General features: G+C 41.0%; 1 non-coding gene across 1 annotated transcript; it reads right to left on the reverse strand.

Annotated features, from left to right (window-relative positions):
- Positions 1-8,023: 8,023 nt before the first annotated feature.
- LOC148547270 (small nucleolar RNA R71) lies at positions 8,024-8,132 on the reverse strand. The gene has a single exon (XR_015898189.1). It is a non-coding gene; the product is annotated as a small nucleolar RNA R71 (small nucleolar RNA).
- Positions 8,133-24,323: the final 16,191 nt, after the last annotated feature.

The raw sequence follows: 24,323 nt of genomic DNA on the forward strand, positions 1-24,323 counted from the left end.
GAGCGCCCCTTTTTCTATGCATATGACTTCTTTTTTAGTCAAATGAATATTACTCTTCCTTTTATCCCTTTTGAGACCAACCTATTGTGGTCTTGTAATGTAGTTCCATCCCAGCTTCACCCCAACTCCTGGGGTTTTATAAAAATCTTTCAGTTGTTGTGTCATGAACTAGGTATCCCTGCTTCACAATCCCTATTCTTTTATCTCTTTGTTTTGACAAAGCCTGGGGTGGTCAAGAAGAAGGCCGCTTAGGTTTCTTTCCGAGCTTCCCAGGGGAAAAAAGTTTTTTTCATGTTTGATGAATCTTTTTGCGACTTCAAAAATTACTTTTTCAGGGTCCGAGCTGTTGAAGGAGCTCGACCCTTTTTTCTGGATGAGAATGATGAGCCCGCCTTTCCTTTGGAATGGCAAAAGAATGTAATGGTATCTAAATATACGTGGGAGATGTTAGATGAGGCTGAGCAAGTCTTTGTGACTGTGATGGAAGAAAACTGGGGGCAGCCTCTCCATCTTGACACAAAGAAATTCCTAGCAAACCCCTCTCTCCTCCGAGCTGAGCTGGGTAGTGGTCAATTTCTCTTTTGGTTTTTGCTTATTTTGTCGAGTTTATTTCTTTTCTTTTCTGATTCATGACTTGATTTCTCGCTGTGATGTTTGTTTGCAGAGATGATTAAAAATAACAACTCCATGAAAGCCTTTAAGAAGGCGAGGAAGGCTACGGCAACTCAAAACGTCTCGAGCCAAGGCGGTCGGGGAGGGGTCCTCTCAGGTTCAGTCGAAGCCCTCCGTACCGAACTCACCTGGGCCGAGGAAGATGATCCCTACTCCCCAGGTTTGTTTGGTTGATCCTTCGCAAGCTCCTGTTGCTACTTCTAGTGCTCCTCCTTCGAAGAAACAAATGACAGCTGAGCCCTTCAACCTTGATGCCCCTGACTTTGATGCTGTTGAGTTTGTCGATCAGCAAATCGGTCCTTATAGTACCATCCCTACTGATGATGTCTCTCTTCTTCACCATCTGGACTTTATTACTCGGAGCAGCATTAAAATGGCTCATATGGGGGTGGCTTTATATCGGACAGCTCAGGATCTTCCTATTCATGCTACTAATGCCTTTATGGAGGAGGCTAAGTTGGAGTTCGATCGAATGAAAGGTTTGAAGGAGGAGCTTGAGGCAAAGGTGACCAAGTTGGAGAAGGAGCTAGAGGGTGAGAAGGCTAGTTCTATTGCTTTGGCAGCTTCTGTGAGATTGGCTGAAGACAAGGTGCTGAAGCACAAGGAGAGCTATGTCACAACCTATAGGGAAGTGATGCATCTCAGGGAGGAGTTGGAGTCTGCCCGGGCTGATTATGCCGAGCTCCAGGGTCACCTTATAGGCAGTGTAAATGCTGCTTATGAGAACCTGAAGGAGCAGGTTCGAGTTCTTGCACCCGAGCTTGACTTACTCTCTTCAGCCTGGATAATGTTGTAAAGGATGGCAAGATTGTCCTTGACGATCCTGATGATGATGATGTTGAACCTCCTCCTGTGCCTGCCGCCAAAACCTCTGTTGTGCCGACTTCTTCAGCTCCTTCAGCTGAGGTTGGTCATCCCGAGTCAGAACCTGATTGTCAAATCTTGAACCGGGATGATGGGACAGTGGATGCAGTGCCTCTTCAGACTCGTCCTCCTTCACCCCGTGTTGATGCTACTGAGAAGCCTTCGGATCTTTAATGATTTTTCTTAATGTTTGTGTAGATAGCCCGGCTTGTGGGCTTTTGAACTCTTTATTTTGTAAATGGTGGTTCTGACTTTTTGCTACTTCCTGAGTTGCTTGTTTAGCAACTTCATTTTGAAAAACAAAGTAGTTTCCAAGCTCTTGGGGCTGATTTTGGTAGCCTCTTGAGTTTGTTATTATTATAACTTGTGTTTTTCGTAACATATCTGTCTGCATCTGTCTTAGTACCTTTTTAGGTTTTTTTGGGAGTGTTGGACTTTTGTTGTCCGACCTCTTTGGATTGCCTTTGTATTTCATACTTGTGGCTTGATTCTTCTGAGGTTGTGGATGTTTGGGTCCACCTTGTATGTTGGCTTCCTCACTTTGGCCTGAAGTTATTTCTAGTAATCCGTTTTGTTTGGACCTTTGTGAGGTCTCTGTTAGGGATTACTTTTATAACTTTATGTTCTGAGCCGACTTCATCATGTCGGGCCCTTTTAAGTTATTTTAGTAATCCTCTCTTTTGGACCTTGTTCAGGTCTCTTTCAGGGATTACTTTTATAACTTTATGTTTTGGGTCGACTTCATCATGTCGAGCTCTTCTAAGTTATTTTAGTAATCCTCTTTTTTGGACCTTGTTCAGGTCTCTTTCAGGAATTACTTTTATAACTTTATGTTTTGGGCCGACTTCGTCATGTCGGGCCCTTCTAAGTTATTTTAGTAATACTCTTTTTTGGACCTTGTTCAGGTCTCTTTCAGGGATTACTTTTATAACTTTATGTTTTGGGCCGACTTTATCATGTCGGGCCCTTTCTAAGTTATTTTAGTAATCCTCTTTCTTGGACCTTGTTCAGGTCTCTTTCAGGGATTACTTTTATAACTTTATGTTTTGGGTCGACTTTATCATGTCGAGCTCTTCTAAATTATTTTAGTAATCCTCTTTTTTGGACCTTGTTCAGGTCTCTTTCAGGGATTACTTTTATAACTTTATGTTTTGGGTCGACTTCATCATGTCGGGCCCTTCTAAGTTATTTTAGTAATCCTCTTTTTTGTATAGTGGTGAGTATTCCTGCCTGCCACGCGGGTGACCCGGGTTCGATCCCCGGCAACGGCGTCAATGTTCTGAGGGTTATCTGAAACTGTAGGTCGATCTCGGACGAGATCTTCTATACTGGTTGGAGATGACGTGTCCGGCTGGTGGTTGGCAACCGGAGCTGGTGTGTCCGATTTCTTGGACTGGTTACGCGGCTGATCCTTTGTCACCGGAGGGGGTGGTACCAGCAAGGGACTCCGATGCTTAAGTTAGCAAGGGTATTAAGTAGGTTTTTAGTAGAATCAGAATATGAGTTATACCTGGGTGCTCCAGTGTATTTATAGAGGTGTGAAGTGACCTTCTTAGATAAGATAAGTTAGTTATCTTATCTTATCTTATCTTTGAGTGAGGTCATCTTATCTTCAAGGGAACCGCCTTTATCTCTATAGGCTTGGGCTACCTTTGGATTTGGGTCGTGTTACTCTGTTCGGGCCCTTATTGGGCTTTTCTGGTGATTTGGCCGAGCTCTTTGAGAAGAGGTTGAACGGCCTGACCTGAAGAGGTCGTTCGTCTCGTCAGTAGAACATCCCGGGTTGGACAGCTTGACCCAGGGTATGAACAAGTACACAAAACTAAATTTGGCTAAGTTGCAAGAAACCATGATTTCTGATGTGCGTGCGTGCATGCGCTATCATGCGCACGCATGGACCAGAGCGAGTGGCTAAGCTTGTATGTACACACGAGGGGGTGTGCATACACACACCCTGAGGATTTGCAAGTTATACATACACACACTATGATGCGTACGCACAGGCTGGAAAGTTCTTCTAGTGCATGCGTACGCACAGCAATGATGCGTACGCACAAATCCTATTTTTCACACAAAACTCTATTTTTCCTGTTTGACCTTCCCAGCAAGCCTATAAACCTCCAAAAGCATTGTTTTGATGAAATTCACCATTTTTAAACTATCAACCATTCTTCTAATTTTTTAAACCTCTAAAAACTCTGTTTAAGGACCGAGAGCTAGGTTTTAGGCTACGAAATAGGGGTAAGGATGTTGATGGAGCTAGTTTTAGTATCAAATGAGATTCGAGAAGTGAATGATTGACTTGATGAGATATGATGATGTTGATGATGCGGATTATGTGTTTGAGCAATGAATGTTGAGAGATGGTGTTATGATGAGAAGAATGTGAATGATTATGTGATTATGAATATGATTATGAGTACGAATGGAGTTGATTGAGTGATACAGAATTTAATTTTAGTGTATGAGATACCTGGATAGTAGCAGTAGTAGTGGATTATTCCACTTGCTCCAGGTTAATGGTTGAAGTACTTGGGCAGTAGCAAGGGTTGTGGTTCGTTCCACTTGCTCTGGGTTAATGATTGAAGTACCTAGACAGTAGCAAGGGTTGTGGTCTGTCCTACTTGCTTCGCCTCAGTGATTGTGACACCTGGGCAGTAGCAGCAATAATGGTTATTCCACTTGCTCTAGGTTGAGCTTGTAAACACCCTCCTGGGTAGTAGTAGCAGTAGTGGTTACTCCACTTGCTCTGGGTTGAGCGGGTAGTAGCAAGAGGATTGTGGCTCAGTCCCACTTGCTCTGCGATGTGGTGTTTCTGTCCAAGGTTAGCTACAAGGACATGTCGGGTTTGGCTATATAACCAACAGATGATATCATCATCCATAGGACAGGCATACATCATATGCATTTGTATGTTTTGCTTGAGTGTGCATTTGATGAGCGAATATTTTATACGCTTTTTTCCATCATTTTCATATAGTTTTTTAGTATGTTTTGTTTAAGTTTTATTATATTTCATAGGTTTTAGTGAAAAATTCACATTTTTGGATTCTACTTTGAGTTTGTGTATTTTTATGCAATTTCAGGTATTTCTGGCTGAAATTGAGGAGCTGGAGCAAAAGTCTAATTCAGAGACAGAGAAAGTGTTGTAGATGCTATCAAGATCTGACCTTCTTGCATTCGAAAGAGCTTTTCTAGAGATACAGACATCCAAATGGAGCGTTCTCAATGACTATGGAAAGCTAACATCCAGAGCTTTCCAGCAATGTATAATAGTCCATACTTTGCGTCAGAATTAAAGGCCTAAAACTAGCGTTCAACGCCAGCTTCTTGCCATATTCTGGAGTCCAACGCTCAAAGGAGAAGAGACTAGCATCCAACGCCCAAAAAGGACCCCCTAGCCAGTGTTCAATGCCCTAGAGGCCTCCTAGCACGTGGATCTCAATCAAGCTCAGCCCAAACATGCACCAAGTGGGCCTCAGAAGTAGATTTTAGCACTAAAAGACTGTTTTATCCTTCCTATGTAATCCTTAGTCATTAGTTTAGTATTTATTTGAGAACTTTTACATTCTAAGAGGAACCCAACATATTTTCGAATTACACATTGTATTTTCTATCAGTATGAGTCTCTAAACCTCCTAGGTTGAGGGGAGGAGCTCTGCTGAGTTTTATGAATTAATAAAGTATTACTGTTCTATCTTCAATCCGTGTTTGATTCTCTATTCTAAGATATATCTTCGTTCTTCATCAATATGAATGCGTTGAATCATCACAAGGTTATCTCATTCTACATGGGTTCAGAGTGAGTCTTTCATCGGACAATGATGAACCACTAGCTTGATTATACATCTCTTAGACAGCTAATCCACGACTTCGTTGGGGACTTCTCGAGACACCAGTTCAGCCGAGGTATGGGGAGATTAGAGTCTTTGTGGTAGAGGCTAGAACCAAAGGCACAACATTCTCTGATCTGGAAGATTCGACCTTGTCTGTGGCGTTTTGAGTAAGATCACTTAGGAGAATGAACTGCAAGAGCTTCACCCTCAATCAGATTGGATCCGCACTAACCCTAGGGTTCAGATCTGGAAGAGCATTGGCGACCTCTCAAGAAAGGCGTTGATCACATACAGCCTGCCATAGAACAAGTCATTCACAGTTGGAGTAGACAGTAAGACCGAATTGATTCAGAAGAGCAAAGCATCTCCGAAGCCTTAACCATCTTCTTATCATTGCTTTCACCATCAATTGAGTAACGTTTTCTTTATTTTCCTTTTATGTGCTTTAAACAACCAAACAACTTTTCTATCCACCTGACTAAGATCTACAAGATAACCATAGCTTGCTTCAAATCACAATCCTCGTGGGATCGACCTTGACTCACTCAGGTATTACTTGGACGAACCAATGCACTTGCTGGTTCAGTTGTGCAAAGTTTAATTCCGCACACCAAGTTTTTGGTGCCGTTGCCGGAGATTGTTCGAGTTTGACGGATTATCTTGTTGCTTAGATTAGGTATTGTTTTTAATTTTTAAGTCTTTTATTCTTCTTTTTCGAAAAAATTAGATTTTAGAAAAAAAATCAAAACTTTTTCAAAAACCTTTTCTTTTCTTTATCAATCTTTATCTTTTGTTTGAGTTTTCTTGCTCTTGTTTGAGTCTTTTTCAAATTTCTTGAATCTTTTTTCTAAAAATTTTCAAAAATAGTGTCTTGTGTTTGAATCTTGTGTCAATCTTTAAATTTGGTGTCTTCTTGTGTCTTTTCTTTTAAAATTTTCGAAATTTGTGTCTGGTTTTCAAAACTTTTTAAGTTTGGTGTCTTTTGCATGTTCTTATTTTCTTTGAATTCTTTGAGTTTTGTTCTTGGTGTTCTTATTGATCTTCAAAGTGTTCTTGTTTTTCTTCTTGTTTTGATCTTAAAATTTTTATGTTTGGTGTCTTTAGATATTTTTTCTTTACAATTTTCGAATTCTAGGTGTCTTAAATCTTAAAATTTTAAGTTTGGTGTCTTTTTGTTGTTTTTTTATTTCTTTATTAAATTCAAAAAATAAAAAATATATCTTTTCTATCTTTTTATCTTAATTTTCGAAAATATCACAAAAAGATTTCAAATTTTTATTTCAAAATCATTATCTTATCTTATCTTAGCTTTAAATTTCAAATTCAAATCATTTCAAAATCAAATCTTTTCAAAAATCGTATCTTTTTCAAATTACTATCTTATCTTTTATTTTTCTTTAAAATTCAAAAATCTTATCTTATCTTATTTCAAATTCAAATTTTAAAATTCAAAAACTTTAAATTTCAAAATTTAAAATCAAATCTTTTTCAAAAATCAAATTTCAAATCTTATCTCTTTCAAATCTTTTTCAAATTCTTATCTTATCTTTTCTAATTTTAAATTTTTAAATCAAATCTCTTTCAAATATTTTTAATTTCTATCTTATCTTTTCTAAATTCAAATTTTTAAATTCAAATCTTTTCTAAACTTCTATCTTATCTTGTTTTCAAATCTTTCTTAATTAGTTACTTGTTTTCTCTCTCTTCCTTTTCAAAACTTCCTAACTAATTCCTCCCTCCTCTTTTAATTTCAAATTTAAGAAATAAATAAAACAAAAACAAAAATATTTTAAATCTCATCTCTCTTTCATTATTAATTAGCTGCATATTTTATCTTATTCTCTTCCTATTTTCTTTTCTCTTCCTTCTTTTTCAAAATCTCCTAACTACTTTCTCTCTCTTCTTTTTCGAAAACTTCTTCTATTTTCCCCTCTCTATTTTTGAAAATATCTCACTCTCTTTCTCTATTAATTTTCAAAAATTACCTTTATCAAAGGATATATCCTTTTCTTCTCTTCTTGATCTATCTCCTTCTAACAAAGGACCTCTATACTCTGACATAGAAAATCCTTTTTTTTCATCTCTTCTTGCATTCTTTCTTCTTGTTTATGACCAGAAACAGAGACAAAGAGCCTCTCTTTAATCCTGATCTTGAACCTGAGAAAACTCTAAGGAAGCGTTTGCAACAAGCTAAAGCACAACACTCCGGAAGAAACCTCTCAGAAAATTTCAAACAAGAAGCTGAAGACATGGCAAACAATGCAAATAATGGAGGAGATGCAAGAAAGGTACTTGGTGACTACACCATACCAACTTCTGATTTCTATGGAAGAAGTATCTCCATAACTACCATTGGAGCTAACAACTTTGAGTTTAAGCCTCAATTAGTCTCTCTTCTACAACAGAATTGCAAGTTTCATGGACTTCCACTAGAAGATCCACACCAATTCCTGTCAGAATTCTTGCAAATCTGTGACACTGTTAAGACCAATGGAGTGAATCCTGAGCTCTACAGACTTATGCTCTTTCCCTTTGCTGTTAGAGACAGAGCTAGGATATGGTTGGACTCTCAACCTAAAGAAAGCCTAGACTCTTGGGAGAAACTAGTCAATGCTTTCTTGGCCAAATTCTTTCCTCCTAAAAGGATGAGCAAAATCAGAGTGAAAGTTCAAACCTTCAGACAAAGAGAAGGTGAATCCCTCTATGAAGCTTGGGAAAGATACAAGCAACTGATCAAGAAGTGTCCTCCTGACATGCTCTCAGAATGGTCTATCCTAGGTATCTTCTATGATGGTCTATCTGAGATGACCAAAATATCATTGGACAGCTCTGCAGGTGGATCACTCTACTTGAAGAAAACGCCTGCAGAAGTGATAAACCCATATTTCATGAGTTCTTTTGTGCTTAATTTGAGTGATTTATACAATCCCTCACCTACTTATTCACATTAATTGCATGGTTTCACTTTCCCTTCCTTATTATGTGATGTAAATGAAAAACATGTTTCCTAAGCTTTAAAATTAATTAATTTAATTACCTTTATTTCCATTCGATGCCGTGATTAGTGTGTTGAGTAGTTTCAGATTTTCTAAGGCAGAATGACTTAAAGGATGGAAAAGAAAACATACAAAAATGGAAGGAGAAAGCAAAACGGAGCTTTAAGGAAACTGGTATCCACGCGATCGCATGGATGACGCGATCGCGTGCCAAGCAAGAATCAGCAGCGACGCGGCCGCATGACTGACGCGACCGCGCGCCTTAAGCAGAACACACATGATGCGGTCGCATGATTGACGCGGCCGCGTGGCAAGGAAAAGCTCCGAATGACGCGACCGCGTGACCCACGCGGACGCGTGACAGAGGCCACATATCAGAATTTACAGAATACGCCCCCAGCAAATTCTGAAGCCCTTTTTGACCCAGATCCAAGTACAGACAGCATAGACCAGAGGTTATAAAGTGTGGGAATGCTTCCATTCAAGGAGAGCTCGCATATTTTACTTTTCAATGATTTAGATTTAGTTGAGAGGGAGATATTCTCTCTCTCTCTCTCTCTTAGGATTTAGGATTTCTTCTTATTTTAAGAGTAACTCTGGATCCCAGATTTAATGTTCTTTTATTTTAGTTTTACTTTTATTTATTTATTCCAACATTTGAATTGATTATTATAATTTGATTTAAGAATTCTTCCATGTTACAGACTGTTATTTGAATTAATGATAATTGAGGTATTTTCAGTTTATGATTATTCACTTTGATTTAAGTTGCCATTGCTTCCCATCTAAGGATATTCTTATTACTTCAGCAATTTTACTTTTTTCCCTTTTGGTTTTGGTTAAGAATTTAGTAATTCAACAGTTATTAAACTCAACGTAATTGATAATCGTTATCTTGCTAATTGAGCTGAACTTAAATAATCCCAACCTTTTCTTAAGAAATAATTAGGATTCAAAGGTCAATTTAATTAGTCCCTTAACTTTTCTTTGCCCTGGCAAAGGTTGACCAAGTGGAATTAAGATACAACTTTCATTATTGTTGAGAGGGATAACTAAGTTGGACTTCTAATTTCCCTTATCTTGCCAAAAGTTGTTTTACAGTTATTATTTATTTTTAATTGCCATTTAATTCACTCGTCATTTAAATTACTTGCTTCTCACCTTCTAAACCCCAATTACATCCTTTATAACCAATAATAAGAACATACTTCCTTGCAGTTCCTTGAGAAGACGACCCGAGGTTTGAATACTCGGTTAACAATTTTTAAGGGGTTTGTTACTTGTGACACCCAAAACGTTTGTACGAAGGGATTTTTGTCGGTTTAGAGACTATATCTACAACGCGACTGTTTTTATGACATTCTTTACTGGCAAAAATCCTAACGTCAAAATGGCGCCGTTGCCAGGGAACTGCTGACGTGTGCCTTATTATTGGTTATTGTAAATATTTTTCTTTTGCTTGTTTATTTATTTTTATTTTTCCTTTTTATCTTTTTTTGCTACTATGAACTCTCACCCCTCTCACTTTGAGTTTGGTTCTAATATTGTTAAAGGAAATAGAAGTTACAGCAGGAATGTGCATCAAGGTCAGACCAATCAAGGATGGATGGAACCAAGAGGATCTAATCAACCCTTTTGGCAGCAACACCCTCTGAGATATCCTGGACAAAGACCATTCTACCGTGCACACCCAACTGACAGACATGGTGGACAACCTTGTAACTACCAACATGCCCCACCCCGTGCATATGAACCATCCTTTCAACATAACCTCGAACCACCACACTCACAAGCTTCTCTTCACCATTCGCCATCGTATGATCCTTCCTTACCCCAATACCAATCCAATCATTCCCAATCATCACCACTTTCCTTTGTATCATGTCCAAGTCTGGCAAACCGCGAAGCAGAGGATCGCCTAAAAGAAACAGTAATTAAATTTCAAACAACCATTCAACAACTGGAGCAAGCACTAATTCAATGGGCCACTAGGCGCTCAAATATACAAGGACCAACCACAGCTCCATGTGGACAGCCCGATGAAGAGCGTAGCATGAAAGAAATACTAGAGACTCCAGTGGACAAGACAGAGAATGAATTCGTACTAGAACAAGTGGAAGAAGCTGTCATTGTTCAAGAAGAAGAGTTGGTTGAAGATCTAGGAGATGCTGAACTTCCTTGGGAATCCAGAATTGAGGAAAACTTCGTCCAAGATGCTACAGTTGATGCTAAGGAGGATACCGTACAATCTCCAAGGCAAGTCGTTTACGAAGAATCAGATGGAATAATCCAAGGAGCAAATTTCCTTGATGATGATAGTCACAAGTCTAGTTCTCCTAGTGATGAGCTTGCGTCCGCAAGTGAATTCTCTGAGATCGAAGAATTTTTCCCAAGTGAATATGAAGATGATGCGGAGGTAGATTTCTCTCAACCTCCAATCTATGACTCAAGTGATGAGGAAGGCATAGAAGACTTTGACCAGGATACAGATACAATTGAAGACCTTTGCAAGGAAGTGGAAGAATTCACAGAAGAGCACAAGGAAACGGAACTTGCAGAACCACCAAAAACACCTATCCCAAGGCCATTACCACCTAATACAAGCTTCAAGTGGGTACAATCCTTAACTTATAATTTTACTTATTCACTTGAATATGGTTTGCTTGAAACAGATGGCTAACTTAGAGCTCTCTGCGGCTTTAAGAGTAAAAGGGAATTGGCTCGTACTCAGAACTGGTGCACCAGGTTCAATAAGGTTCCACGCTTCATCTCGAAGTACACGGATTGGTATCATGCTCATTTGCATGGATCACGGAGAACGTTTGGTCACCACGGTGAGATTCTACTTTTTAACCCGCCCGAATGGAAACTTACAAATCAAAACGGAGGCGGATCTAAAAACACAGCTTGGGATCATGGATTATATTCTGACATTCGTCATCCCGGGAGGCTGAACATCTGTTTGAAGCTGCTCAGAAGCTTTACATGCCTAGTTTGGGACCCCGGAGGCTATTGGCATTCCAAGCACTGGTGGAAATTTTTGGACGAATTTAAACATAAGCCACCATAACAGGATATTCTTCCAATGTCCAACTTAAGGACTTTAACTAAAAGTGCTAGGTGGGAGACAACCCACCATGGTATGGTCGCTTCTTTCTCAATCTATTTCTTGTTTATTGTTTTCAATTTAATTTTTTATTTATTTATTTTAACATTAACCTGGAATTATGCATAGCATTCATATTAATCACTGCATCCTGCATTTTTCAGTTAAAAAAAAAAAGGGTTGCACGACGCGACCGCATGCCCCATGCGATCGCGTCATATCGCGAAAAACACCACCCATGCGACCGCGTGACCCACGCGGCCGCGTGATATATATATCGGCGTAAGGATCCAACGAACAGAAAGTTAGGCTGGAATCGTGCAGCCCTTGTGCGTTTCGCACAAATTGGCCCACGCGATCGCATGCCCCATGCGATCGCATCACTTGCACAATATCAATCCCACGCGACCGCGTGAGCGACGCGATCGCGTCGCATGGATTACACATCACCTTAAAAGGAGACAGAGAGTTGCGCTAAAACGGCGCTGGAGTCGTGCGTTTAGCACGAATTCCAGCGATGCGGTCGCGCGACCCACGCGATCGCGTCACCCCTCTTCCCCCCTCTCATGCGATCGCGCGACCCACGCGATCGCATCACCCCCATTTTCATCCCAATTTCGCGACCGCGTGCCCCACGGGGCCGCGTGGATTCGAAAATATAACCCCCCCAGCCCGCGAACCCTGTCAGTCACGCAGCCCCCCAACCCCAACCCTCTCCTCCCTCTCTGCTTCTTCACCCTCCAACCACCACCCAGCACCACCCAGCCGCCACCACCCTGACGCCGCCGCCGCCCAGACGCCTCCGCCGTACCACCCTCTCCCCTTCTCTCTCTTCTTCCTTCTTTCTCTCCCTTCTCCTCTCCACCACTGCCAACCGCAACCACCGCCCACCACCGTCGGCCATCCAGCCGCGCCCCCCTCCCTCAGCCACCCACCCGCAAGCCCCCCTCCCTTCTTCTATCACAAACCCTAAACCCTCTCTGCCACTGCCCCTCCTCAGCCGCCTTCGCGACGCCGTGCAACACCACCGCGCCGGACGCCGCCGCAGCCACCTTCTTCCCTGTTCCACCCCTTCCGCTTACCAGGTTCCGCAACACGCAATCATTTTTATCCGTTCGTCACTTTTCTGTATTTTTTATTCCGTTTATGTTCATGATTAGGATAGCTAGACTTGCATGTTGTAGTGGATTTTTAGGTTGTTAGGTAGCTTAGGCTGTGGTTAGTGGATCTAGGTCTGTTTACTTGCACTGTTCTTACTTCTGTTTTATCCTATGTGCAAATCTATTGCTGCTATAATCATGATTCATATGCTGCTTTCTTGAATGTTGCTGCCGTTTACATTAAGTTTTTATGTTTATCTATGTACATGCAGCTTGATTTTTTTTAATTCATATGAACTGATATGATTGCTGTTTATTTTCTGGGACAATCCAATTTTAGCCGGAATGCTGCCCAAATTTTTTTTTTAAAATTGTTTTCATTCTTGTTTTGGTTTGGCAACTCTGTTTTACTCTGCTTCCCCCAAACCATTTCATGAATGCTAGGGCCACTTTCTTATCCTCTTTGATTTCCTGGTTCATAACCTGCATTTGTGATTCACTGATTCCAATTTCTGATTTCTTTATTTCTATTCGAATCAGCATCACCCTGTTTTCTTTATTCGATTATGAGTACTTCTATTCTTACCTGTGAATCCTTGTTATATGGAATTTTTTCTATGCCACTTACTTTCCTAACTCACTATTTTTAATTTACTAATTTCTTTTTACCATACTAACCCTCTTGATTTCTTTTCTGATTACTTTCACTTCCTCTAACTTTCTCACTATGGCATATTGATTTTTTTTCTTTCCATTTAACATTAATTCAATCACATTTCAATTACTCATTTTCCTTATTCTATTTCTCCCTTACCGCTTTGAGTTTCCTTTGTTTAAATTGCCTATTTGCTTTCCTATTTTATCCATTTCCTGGTTTTCTGTTTTTCAGGATGTCTGCCTCACAAAGGAAAGGCAAAGGCAAGGCTACTGGCAAGCGCAAGAGAGGAGACTCCTCCCAGTCCATCATTGCTCTAATGCACGATTCCTCATGGCGGGAGAAGAACTTCACACAGCAGGAAAAAGCTGACTAGCTGCTCTCTTCTACTGATCCTATAAAATTTGCAAACCGGTACTGCGAGCTGAAGTACTCGACTTTTGCAAACTCCAGAAATCTATACCTGGAACATACCTTGAAGATTCCAGAAGCCCTCTAGCAATACACCACTGAGCAAATCAAGCAACGGGGCTGGTTCTTTCTGGAGAGACCACTGACAGAGGTCAATGCATCTTGGGTCCGGGAATTCTATTGCAACTACTACCTTACTACCCTAGATGCAGTGAACCTGAGGGGAAAGCAAATTCTGGTCACTGAGGAGGCCATAGAGACCATTCTCCAGCTCCCAGCCAAGTCCGATCAGCCAGATGGTTATGCACAGGCTGAGGAGGACATGGGCTAGATGCGGTTTGATTGGGATGCTGTGAAGGCACGAATAGCTCTCGACCCTGCTGTTCCTTGGGAGATGGGTCAGGACACCACTATGCCTAGAGGGATAAAGAGAGTGTACTTGAATGATGAGGCTCAGCTATGGCATCAGATCTTGAGCAACTATGTGATGCTGAGTACTCATGAGACTGAGATCCCGGTTGCCATGATTACCCTCCTCTGGTGTGTGCTGGAGGGTAAGGACCTGTACTTGCCTCGTTTTATCCGGCATTATATGGCCAGGGTCCACGTCCGAGGCACCCTCCCCTTTCCTTATCTGGTTACACGGCTAGGCCGTCAGGCTGATGTGCCTTGGGAGGATGCCGATGAGCGACCACCAGCAACGGACTGCAGGAAGATCATCCCTCACAGCAGGAACTTCCTTGCTTTGGGCTACAGACCACCATCTGTCACTGCTACTGATGAGACAGCCCCTCCGTCTGCTGGACCCTCTTCATCCACAACTGTCCCAGCTGCCCCTGCTGCCACCACTGCACCTCCACCCGCCTCTGAGCCGGTTTATCGCCTCGTGCACCATCTATTCTGCCAGCTTGATCAGATGGAGCGCCGTAACAGGCGTCGGTATGAGAGATTGGAGCGCCGCAGCAGGCGACGCTATTCCCATCTGAAGCTGATGATCAGACAGGGCGCTGACATCCCCTCCGAGCCCGACACACCATCAGAGCCATCGGAGGAGGAGAAGGATGAGCACGAGGAGGAGCCTCATTCCCAGGCGGAGACTCATCAGCAGGCAGGCACAGAGCACGCTACACCACAGCAGGAGGCCCCACATCAGCTTGAGGCTGCAGATCCGGAGATCCCGCTCCAGTCAGTCCCACCTCCACAACAGCCAGACTCTCAGCCCACCACCGCCACAGAGACCCTAGCTACCATCCCTACCAGTGATGACACTCCTTCACACCCGGCTTGATTGAGCATCGGGGACGATGCTTCATTTTAAGTGTGGGGAGGTCGCCATCTCTGGCATTTATTTCGGTGAACTACTACATACTTTTTCTTTTTTTTGGATATTTTTCTGTATTTTTCTCTTTTTTTCTTTTATTGTTATTTTCTGAGTACTTATACATTGCTACTTGTGTATTTTACTCTATTTTCTGCATTTTGCATTTTTTGTTCATATTTTAGTATTTAGGTCATTTTAGTTATTTAGTTTAGTTTGCAATTCTAACTTATTAGTGGATCAATTAGTATAGTTTACCCTTTTTACATAAGATAGCTTAGTTATAGCTTAGTTTAAATTGGCAAATATAAAAAAGAGTAAGCTAGGAACTTGAACATAATAGATTTAGATCCATAAAACCTTGTATATATAGCATTACATGATGTAGTTAAACTGACAACATTTCATCAAGGAGAAACATTAAAACTTCAAAGGCTACCCTAAATTACTTTTTAAGAGAATAATGAGAATTTTTAACTAAACCTGCATGATATACATAAGTGATAAATGATTTTTCAGCTAGAGAACACATAGCCTGTGAGTTTTGAACTTAACTGCATGGTTACATTCAAACCATAATTTTTATTCCTGTGTGTTCCAACCTTCTTTCTTATTCTGGTATTCTTTACTTTGTTTTAGTCTATATGTCCGATTATAGAATATAGGTACATCTCAAAATAATGATTGAGGCCATCATTTGATTTTAGCTCACTTACCCCAAATTAGCCTACCTTTTACATCACCTTTGTTAGCCCCCTTTGAGCTTTTTAAAAAACCCCTTATTCTATTTTAGCCAAGTTACTAGCCTTAAGCAGAAAAACAAAAGAAAATCCTAAGTGAATCCTTGGTTAGCTTAAGATAGAAAATTATAAATAGAGTAAAATGTGGGAAACTTATTGGGAACATAGTTGATAAAGACAAAAGGTAGAAAAATTAAAAAGAATAAAGCAACTCAAAATTTTGGGAAGCAGGCTCATGAAAATTCAAATTAATTAAAATTACCATGTGTATTCAAAAAAAAAAAGTTAGTTTTCATGCATGTAAATAAGGGGATACAAAAAGAACTCCCCAATACAAAATAAAAAGCAATACACATGGGATAAAAACAAGAATTGAAACATGAGCATGTGACATCAAAAGCGAGAAAATAGGGAGAATATGTGTAAAGAAGCATTGTTTTACTAAGTATGTATGTTAGGTGAGATCTTAGTCTAATTAAGGATTCACTTATTAGCTCACTTAGCCTTATACATATATCCTTACCCTTTGCCTTGACCCCATTACAACCTTAATTAAAGACCTCATGAGTTTTGGTATGACTATGTTCTATAATTGTTGATTGGTTAGACAAAAAACAAGGTTATAGAAAGGAAGAATAAAAAGAAGAATAGAGTGATTAACCCAATAAACACTGAGTGATTAGAGAGAAAACACAAAATCCAGTGAGGGTTCAAAAGCTCATTAACATTTATCTCTGATTGTCTTGCAAGTTTTTTCTCTCATCTCATTTGCAAAAAAGTGCTTTATTATTTGAGGGTTAGTCATATATGTATATATATCTCCTTGAGAATGTGAAATAATTTGACTACATGTAGGCTTTATATATGAGTGGATGAATTAGAATTTCATGACTTATTAGGTAGATGCATTTAGCATAGGTTGCATTTCATAACATTCCATCACTTTAACCTTTATTATTTACCTTGGATTTAGCATGAGGACATGCTAGTGTTTAAGTGTGGGGAGGTTGATAAACCCATATTTCATGAGTTCTTTTGTGCTTAATTTGAGTGATTTATACAATCCCTCACCTACTTATTCACATTAATTGCATGGTTTTACTTTCCCTTCCTTATTATGTGATGTAAATGAAAAACATATTTCCTAAGCTTTAAAATTAATTAATTTAATTACCTTTATTTCCATTCGATGCCGTGATTAGTGTGTTGAGTAGTTTTAGATTTTCTAAGGCAGAATGACTTAAAGGATGGAAAAGGAAACATACAAAAATAGAAGGAGAAAGCAAAACGGAGCTTTAAGGAAACTGGTATCCACGCGATCGCATGGATGAAGCGATCGCGTGCCAAGCACGAATCAGCAGCGACGCGGCCGCATGACTGACGCGACCGCGCGCCTTAAGCAGAACGCACATGACGCGGTCGCATGATTGACACGACCACGTGGCAAGGAAAAGCTCCGAATGACGCGACCACGTGACCCACGCGGACGCGTGATAGAGGCCACATATCAGAATTTACAGAATACGCCCCCAGCAAATTCTGAAGCCCTTTTTGGCCCAGATCCAAGTACAGACAGCATAGACCAGAGGTTATAAAGTGTGGGAATGCTTCCATTCAAGGAGAGCTCGCATATTTTACTTTTCAATGATTTAGATTTAGTTGAGAGGGAGATCTTCTCTCTCTCTCTCTTAGGATTTAGGATTTCTTCTTGTTTTAAGAGTAACTCTGGATCCCAGATTTAATGTTCTTTTATTTTAGTTTTACTTTTATTTATTTATTCCAACATTTGAATTGATTATTATAATTAGATTTAAGAATTCTTCCATGTTACAGACTGTTATTTGAATTAATGATAATTGAGGTATTTTCAGTTTATGATTATTCACTTTGATTTAAGTTGCCAATGCTTCCCATCTAAGGATATTCTTATTACTTCAGCAATTTTACTTTTTTCCCTTTTGGTTTTGGTTAAGAATTTAGTAATTCAACAGTTATTAATCTCAACGTAATTGATAATCGTTATCTTGCTAATTGAGCTGAACTTAAATAATCCCAACCTTTTCTTAAGAAATAATTAGGATTCAAAGGTCAATTTAATTAGTCCCTTAACTTTTCTTTGCCCTGGAAAAGGTTGACCAAGTGGAATTAAGATACAACTTTCATTATTGTTGAGAGGGATAACTAAGTTGGACTTCTAATTTCCCTTATCTTGCCAAAAGTTGTTTTACAGTTATTATTTATTTTTAATTGCCATTTAATTCACTCGTCATTTAAATTACTTGCTTCTCACCTTCTAAACCCCAATTACATCCTTTATAACCAATAATAAGAACATACTTCCTTGCAGTTCCTTGAGAAGACGACCCGAGGTTTGAATACTCGGTTAACAATTTTTAAGGGGTTTGTTACTTGTGACACCCAAAACGTTTGTACGAAGGGATTTTTGTCGGTTTAGAGACTATATCTACAACGCGACTGTTTTTATGACATTCTTTACTGGCAAAAATCCTAACGTCAAAATGGCGCCGTTGCCAGGGAACTGCTGACGTGTGCCTTATTATTGGTTATTGTAAATATTTTTCTTTTGCTTGTTTATTTATTTTTATTTTTCCTTTTTATCTTTTTTTGCTACTATGAACTCTCACCCCTCTCACTTTGAGTTTGGTTCTAATATTGTTAAAGGAAATAGAAGTTACAGCAGGAATGTGCATCAAGGTCAGACCAATCAAGGATGGATGGAACCAAGAGGATCTAATCAACCCTTTTGGCAGCAACACCCTCTGAGATATCCTGGACAAAGACCATTCTACCGTGCACACCCAACTGACAGACATGGTGGACAACCTTGTAACTACCAACAAGCCCCACCCCGTGCATATGAACCATCCTTTCAACATAACCTCGAACCACCACACTCACAAGCTTCTCTTCACCATTCGCCATCGTATGATCCTTCCTTACCCCAATACCAATCCAATCATTCCCAATCATCACCACTTTCCTTTGTATCATGTCCAAGTCTGGCAAACCGCGAAGCAGAGGATCGCCTAAAAGAAACAGTAATTAAATTTCAAACAACCATTCAACAACTGGAGCAAGCACTAATTCAATGGGCCACTAGGCGCTCAAATATACAAGGACCAACCACAGCTCCATGTGGACAGCCCGATGAAGAGCGTAGCATGAAAGAAATACTAGAGACTCCAGTGGACAAGTCAGAGAATGAATTCGTACTAGAACAAGTGGAAGAAGTTGTCATTGTTTAAGAAGAAGAGTTGGTTGAAGATCTAGGAGATGCTGAACTTCCTTGGGAATCCAGAATTGAGGAAAACTCCGTCCAAGATGCTACAGTTGATGCTAAGGAGGATACCATACAATCTCCAAGGCAAGTCGTTTACGAAGAATCAGACGGAATAATCCAAGGAGCAAATTTCCTTGATGATGATAGTCACAAGTCTAGTTCTCCTAGTGATGAGCTTGCGTCCGCAAGTGAATTCTCTGAGATCGAAGAATTTTTCCCAAGTGAATATGAAGATGATGCGGAGGTAGATTTCTCTCAACCTCCAATCTATGACTCAAGTGATGAGGAAGGCATAGAAGACTTTGACCAGGATACAGATACAATTGAAGACCTTTGCAAGGAAGTGGAAGAATTCATAGAAGAGCACAAGGAAACGGAACTTGCAGAACCACCAAAAACACCTATCCCAAGGCCATTACCACCTAATACAAGCTTCAAGTGGGTACAATCCTTAACGTATAATTTTTCTTATTCACTTGAATATGGTTTGCTTGAAACAGATGGCCAACTTAGAGCTCTCTGCGGCTTTAAGAGTAAAAGGGAATTGGCTCGTACTCAGAACTGGTGCACCAGGTTCAATAAGGTTCCACGCTTCACCTCGAAGTACACGGATTGGTATCATGCTCAATTGCATGGATCACGGAGAACGTTTGGTCACCACGGTGAGATTCTACTTTTTAACCCGCCCGAATGGAAACTTACAAATCAAAACGGAGGCGGATCTAAAAACACAGCTTGGGATCATGGATTATATTCTGACATTCGTCATCCCGGGAGGCTGAACATCTGTTTGAAGCTGCTCAGAAGCTTTACATGCCTAGTTTGGGACCCCGGAGGCTATTGGCATTCCAAGCACTGGTGGAAATTTTTGGACGAATTTAAACATAAGCCACCATAACAGGATATTCTTCCAATGTCCAACTTAAGGACTTTAACTAAAAGTGCTAGGTGGGAGACAACCCACCATGGTATGGTCGCTTCTTTCTCAATCTATTTCTTGTTTATTGTTTTCAATTTACTTTTTTTTTTATTTATTTTAACATTAACCTGGAATCATGCATAGCATTCATATTAATCACTGCATCCTGCATTTTTCAGTTAAAAAAAAAAGGTTGCACGATGCGACCGCATGCCCCATGCGATCGCGTCATATCGCGAAAAACACCACCCATGCGACCGCGTGACCTACGCGGCCGCGTGATATATATATCGGCGTAAGGATCCAACGAACAGAAAGTTAGGCTGGAATCGTGCAGCCCTTGTGTGTTTCGCACAAATTGGCCCACGCGATCGCATGCCCCATGCGATCGCGTCACTTGCACAATATCGATCCCACGCGACCGCGTGAGCGACGCGATCGCGTCGCATGGATTGCACATCACCCCAAAAGGAGACAGAGAGTTGCGCTAAAACGGCGCTGGAGTCGTGCATTTAGCACGAATTCCAGCGATGCGGTCGCGCGACCCACACGATCGCGTCACCCCTCTTCCCCCCTCTCATGCGATCGCGCGACCCACGCGATCGCATCACCCCCATTTTCATCCCAACCATGCGACCGCGTGCCCACGGGGCCGCGTGGATTCAAAAATATAACCCCCCAGCCCGCGAACCCTGTCAGTCGCCCAGCCCCCCAACCCCAACCCTCTCCTCCCTCTCTGCTTCTTCACCCTCCAACCACCACCCAGCACCACCCAGCCGCCACCACCCCGACGCCGCCGCCGTACCACCCCCTCCCCTTCTCTCTCTTCTTCTTTCTTCCTCTCCCCTCCCCTCTCCACCACTGCCAACCGCAACCACCGCCCACCACCGCCGGCCATCCAGCCGCGCCCCCCTCCCTCCGCCACCCACCCGCAAGCCCCCTCCCTTCTTCTATCACAAACCCTAAACCCTCTCTACCACTGCCCCCCTCAGCCGCCTCCGCGACGCCGTGCAACACCACCACGCCGGACGCCGTCGCAGCCATCTTCTTCCCTGTTCCACCTCTTCCGCTTACCAGATTCCGCAACACGCAACCATTTTTATCCGTTCGTCACTTTTATGTATTTTTTATTCCGTTTATGTTCATGATTAGGATAGCTAGACTTGCATGTTATAGTGGATTTTTAGGTTGTTAGGTAGCTTAGGCTGTGGTTAGTGGATCTAGGTCTGTTTACTTGCACTGTTCTTACTTCTGTTTTATCCTATGTGCAAATCTGTTGCTGCTATAATCATGATTCATATGCTGCTTTCTTGAATGTTGCTGCCGTTTACATTAAGTTTTTATGTTTATCTATGTACATGCAGCTTGATTTTTTTTAATTCATATGAACTGATATGATTGCTGTTTATTTTCCGGGACAATCCAATTTTAGCCGGAATGCTGCCTAATTTTTTTTTTTAAAAATTGTTTTCATTCTTGTTTTGGTTTGGCAACTCTGTTTTACTCTGCTTCCCCCAAACCATTTCATAAATGCTAGGGCCACTTTCTTATCCTCTTTGATTTCCTGGTTCATACCTTGCATTTGTGATTCACTGATTCCAATTTCTGATTTCTTTATTTCTATTCGAATCAGCATCACCCTGTTTTCTTTATTCGATTATGAGTACTTCTATTCTTACCTATGAATTCTTGTTATATGGAATTTTTTCTATGCCACTCACAGTTTCATTACTGAAACAAGGTCTTCCATCAGAAATTTAGAGGTACAAGTTGGTCAACTGAGCAAGAGAATCCCTGAGACTTCTCCTGACACGCTTCCTAGTAACACTGAAGTAAACCCAAGAAAAGAGTGCAAGGCCATCACCATTGAGGATGAGGCCAAATCTGGAGAAACTTAGATGGCATTGAACACTAGTGAGGAAGATCTCAGTGGGCGTTCAACGCCCAAGCTGGCACAAAAGCTGGCGTTGAACGCCTAGTGAGGTATTCCTCACTAGGCGTTCAACGCCCAAACAGGCATCAAAGCTGGCATTGAACACCAGTGAGGAAGCCCTCACTGGGCGTTCAACGCCCAAAATGGCACTTGAGCTGGCGTTGAACGCTAGGAAGGAGGTCCCTCTTGGGCGTTCAACGCCCATCTTGGCAAGGGAATTGGCACTGAACGCCAGTGAAGAGATGCATGATGGGCGTTCAACGCCCAAAGAACCATTAGAACTAGCATTGAATGCCAGTGATAGCATACCTACTGAATGTTCAGCACCCACTGAAGAAATTCCTATCCAAGAATTAAAAGAAGCCAAGGCTCATGTAGAGACCATAGAGGTTCTCTTGCATGTACTCCTGCAGTGCATGAGTTCAGATGTATACTCATCCTCTAATGAGGATGAAAACACTAGGGAAGAGCAAGTTGTTCGGTACCTAGGAGCTCTTATGAAGCTGAATGCCAAGTTATTTGGTACAAAACCTTTGGAGGAAGAACTTCTAGTGCTTACTAAAGAACTCAATGCTTTGGTACAGTAGAAGCTACCTCAGAAGTTGCCAGATCCCGGACGCTTCCTAATTCCTTGCACCATAGGCACCATGACCTTTGAGAAGGCTCTGTGTGACCTAGGGTCAAGTATAAACCTCATGCCACTCTCTGTAATGGAGAAGTTGGGAATCTTTGAGGTACAAGCTACAAATATCTCACTAGAGATGGCAGACAAATCAATGAAAAAAGTATATGGCTTAGTAGAGGATGAATTGGTAAAGGTTGAAGACCTTTACATCCCTGTAAATTTCATAATCTTAGATACTGAGGAAGATGAAGATGAATCCATCATCCTTGGAAGACCTTTCCTAGCCACTACCAATGCTATCATTGATGTAGCTAAGGGAGAATTGATTTTACAACTAGGGGAGGATCACATCTTGTTCAAGATGCCTCACCCCAACTCTCCCTCTGAGAAAAGAGAGATAACTATACAACACTTAGTGTTCCAACCATCTCTTTTAGTGTAGAGCTTTACTAAGCCCCCAAACATCAAATCTAAGTTTGGTGTTGGGCAGCCATCAATAAGCACTGTGAGCAAGGGGTCCCACAGCATCTTTACCTACCCCACTTCTTCCTTTTTACTTTCACTCTTCCCTATAAACCCTAGCCCAATCACATCCATATCACTTTCCCAAAACCATTATAACTCCCACCAACCCCCACCCACTTTAAAATCAAATTTTCCTCCCATTTATCACAGCCCCCTTGGCCGAATTGTTCTCTCCCTCCATCTCCATCTATTTTCTTCTTCTTCTACTCCATTCTTCTCTTTTATTTAGTTTTGCTCAAGGACGAGCAAAGCTTTTAAGTTTGGTGTGGGAAGAGCGTTGCTTTTTGCTTTTCATTATCATTTATGGCACCCAAGGTTGGAGAACCCTCTAGAAAGAGGAAAGGAAAGGCCATAGCCGCCACCTCCAAATCTTGAGAGATGGAGAGATTCATCACCAATGCCCACCAAGACCACTTCTATGAAGTAGTGGCAGAGAAGAAGGTGATCTCTGAGGTCCCTTTTAGACTTAAGAAGAATGAATATCCAGAAATCCAAAGAGAGATCCGGAGAAGAGGTTAGAAAGTTCTAACCAATCCCATCTAAGAGGTTGGGATCTTAATAGTGCAAGAGTTCTATGCTAATGCATGGGTCACGAAAAACCATGACATTAGTGTGAACCCAAATCCTAAAAATTGGAGCACCATGGTCCGAGGGAGGATCTTGGACTTTAGTCCAGAAAGTGTGAGGTTGGCATTCAACTTGTCTTTGATGCAAAGAACCTACATCCTTACACTAGAAGAGTCAACTTTGATTAGAGACTGGATCAAGTGCTCTCAGACATCTGTGTGGAAGGAGCACAGTGAAAAAGAGATTCCTAAGGCAAGCCTACTCAACTAAGAAGGCTTGACCTCAAGCCTGTAGCTAGAAGATGGTTGGAATTCATCCAACGCTCTATCATCCCTACTAGAAATTGTTCAAAAGTGACCATTGACAGAGCTATCATGATCCATTTCATCATGATTGGGAATGAGGTGGAAGTACATGAGGTGATACCTCAAGAATTGTACAAGATAGCTGAAAAGCCTTCCACCAAAGCAAGGTTAGCTTTCCCTCACCTCATATGTCACCTATACAATTCAGCTAGAATTGTCATAGAAGGAGACATCTTCATTGAGGAGGACAAGTGATGAGCGGATAATTTGTACCCTTTTTGGCATTGTTTTTATATAGTTTTTAGTATGTTTTAATTAATTTTTATTATATTTTTATTAGTTTTTATGCAAAAATCACATTTCTGGACTTTACTATGAGTTTGTGTGTTTTTCTATGATTTTAAATATTTTTTGGCTGAAATTGAGGGACCTGAGCAAAAAACTTATTCA

The sequence above is a fragment of the Arachis ipaensis genome, chromosome B8, assembly GCF_059453495.1.
Source record: "Arachis ipaensis isolate K30076 ecotype BB chromosome B8, ASM5945349v1, whole genome shotgun sequence".
Lineage (NCBI taxonomy): Eukaryota > Viridiplantae > Streptophyta > Magnoliopsida > Fabales > Fabaceae > Arachis > Arachis ipaensis.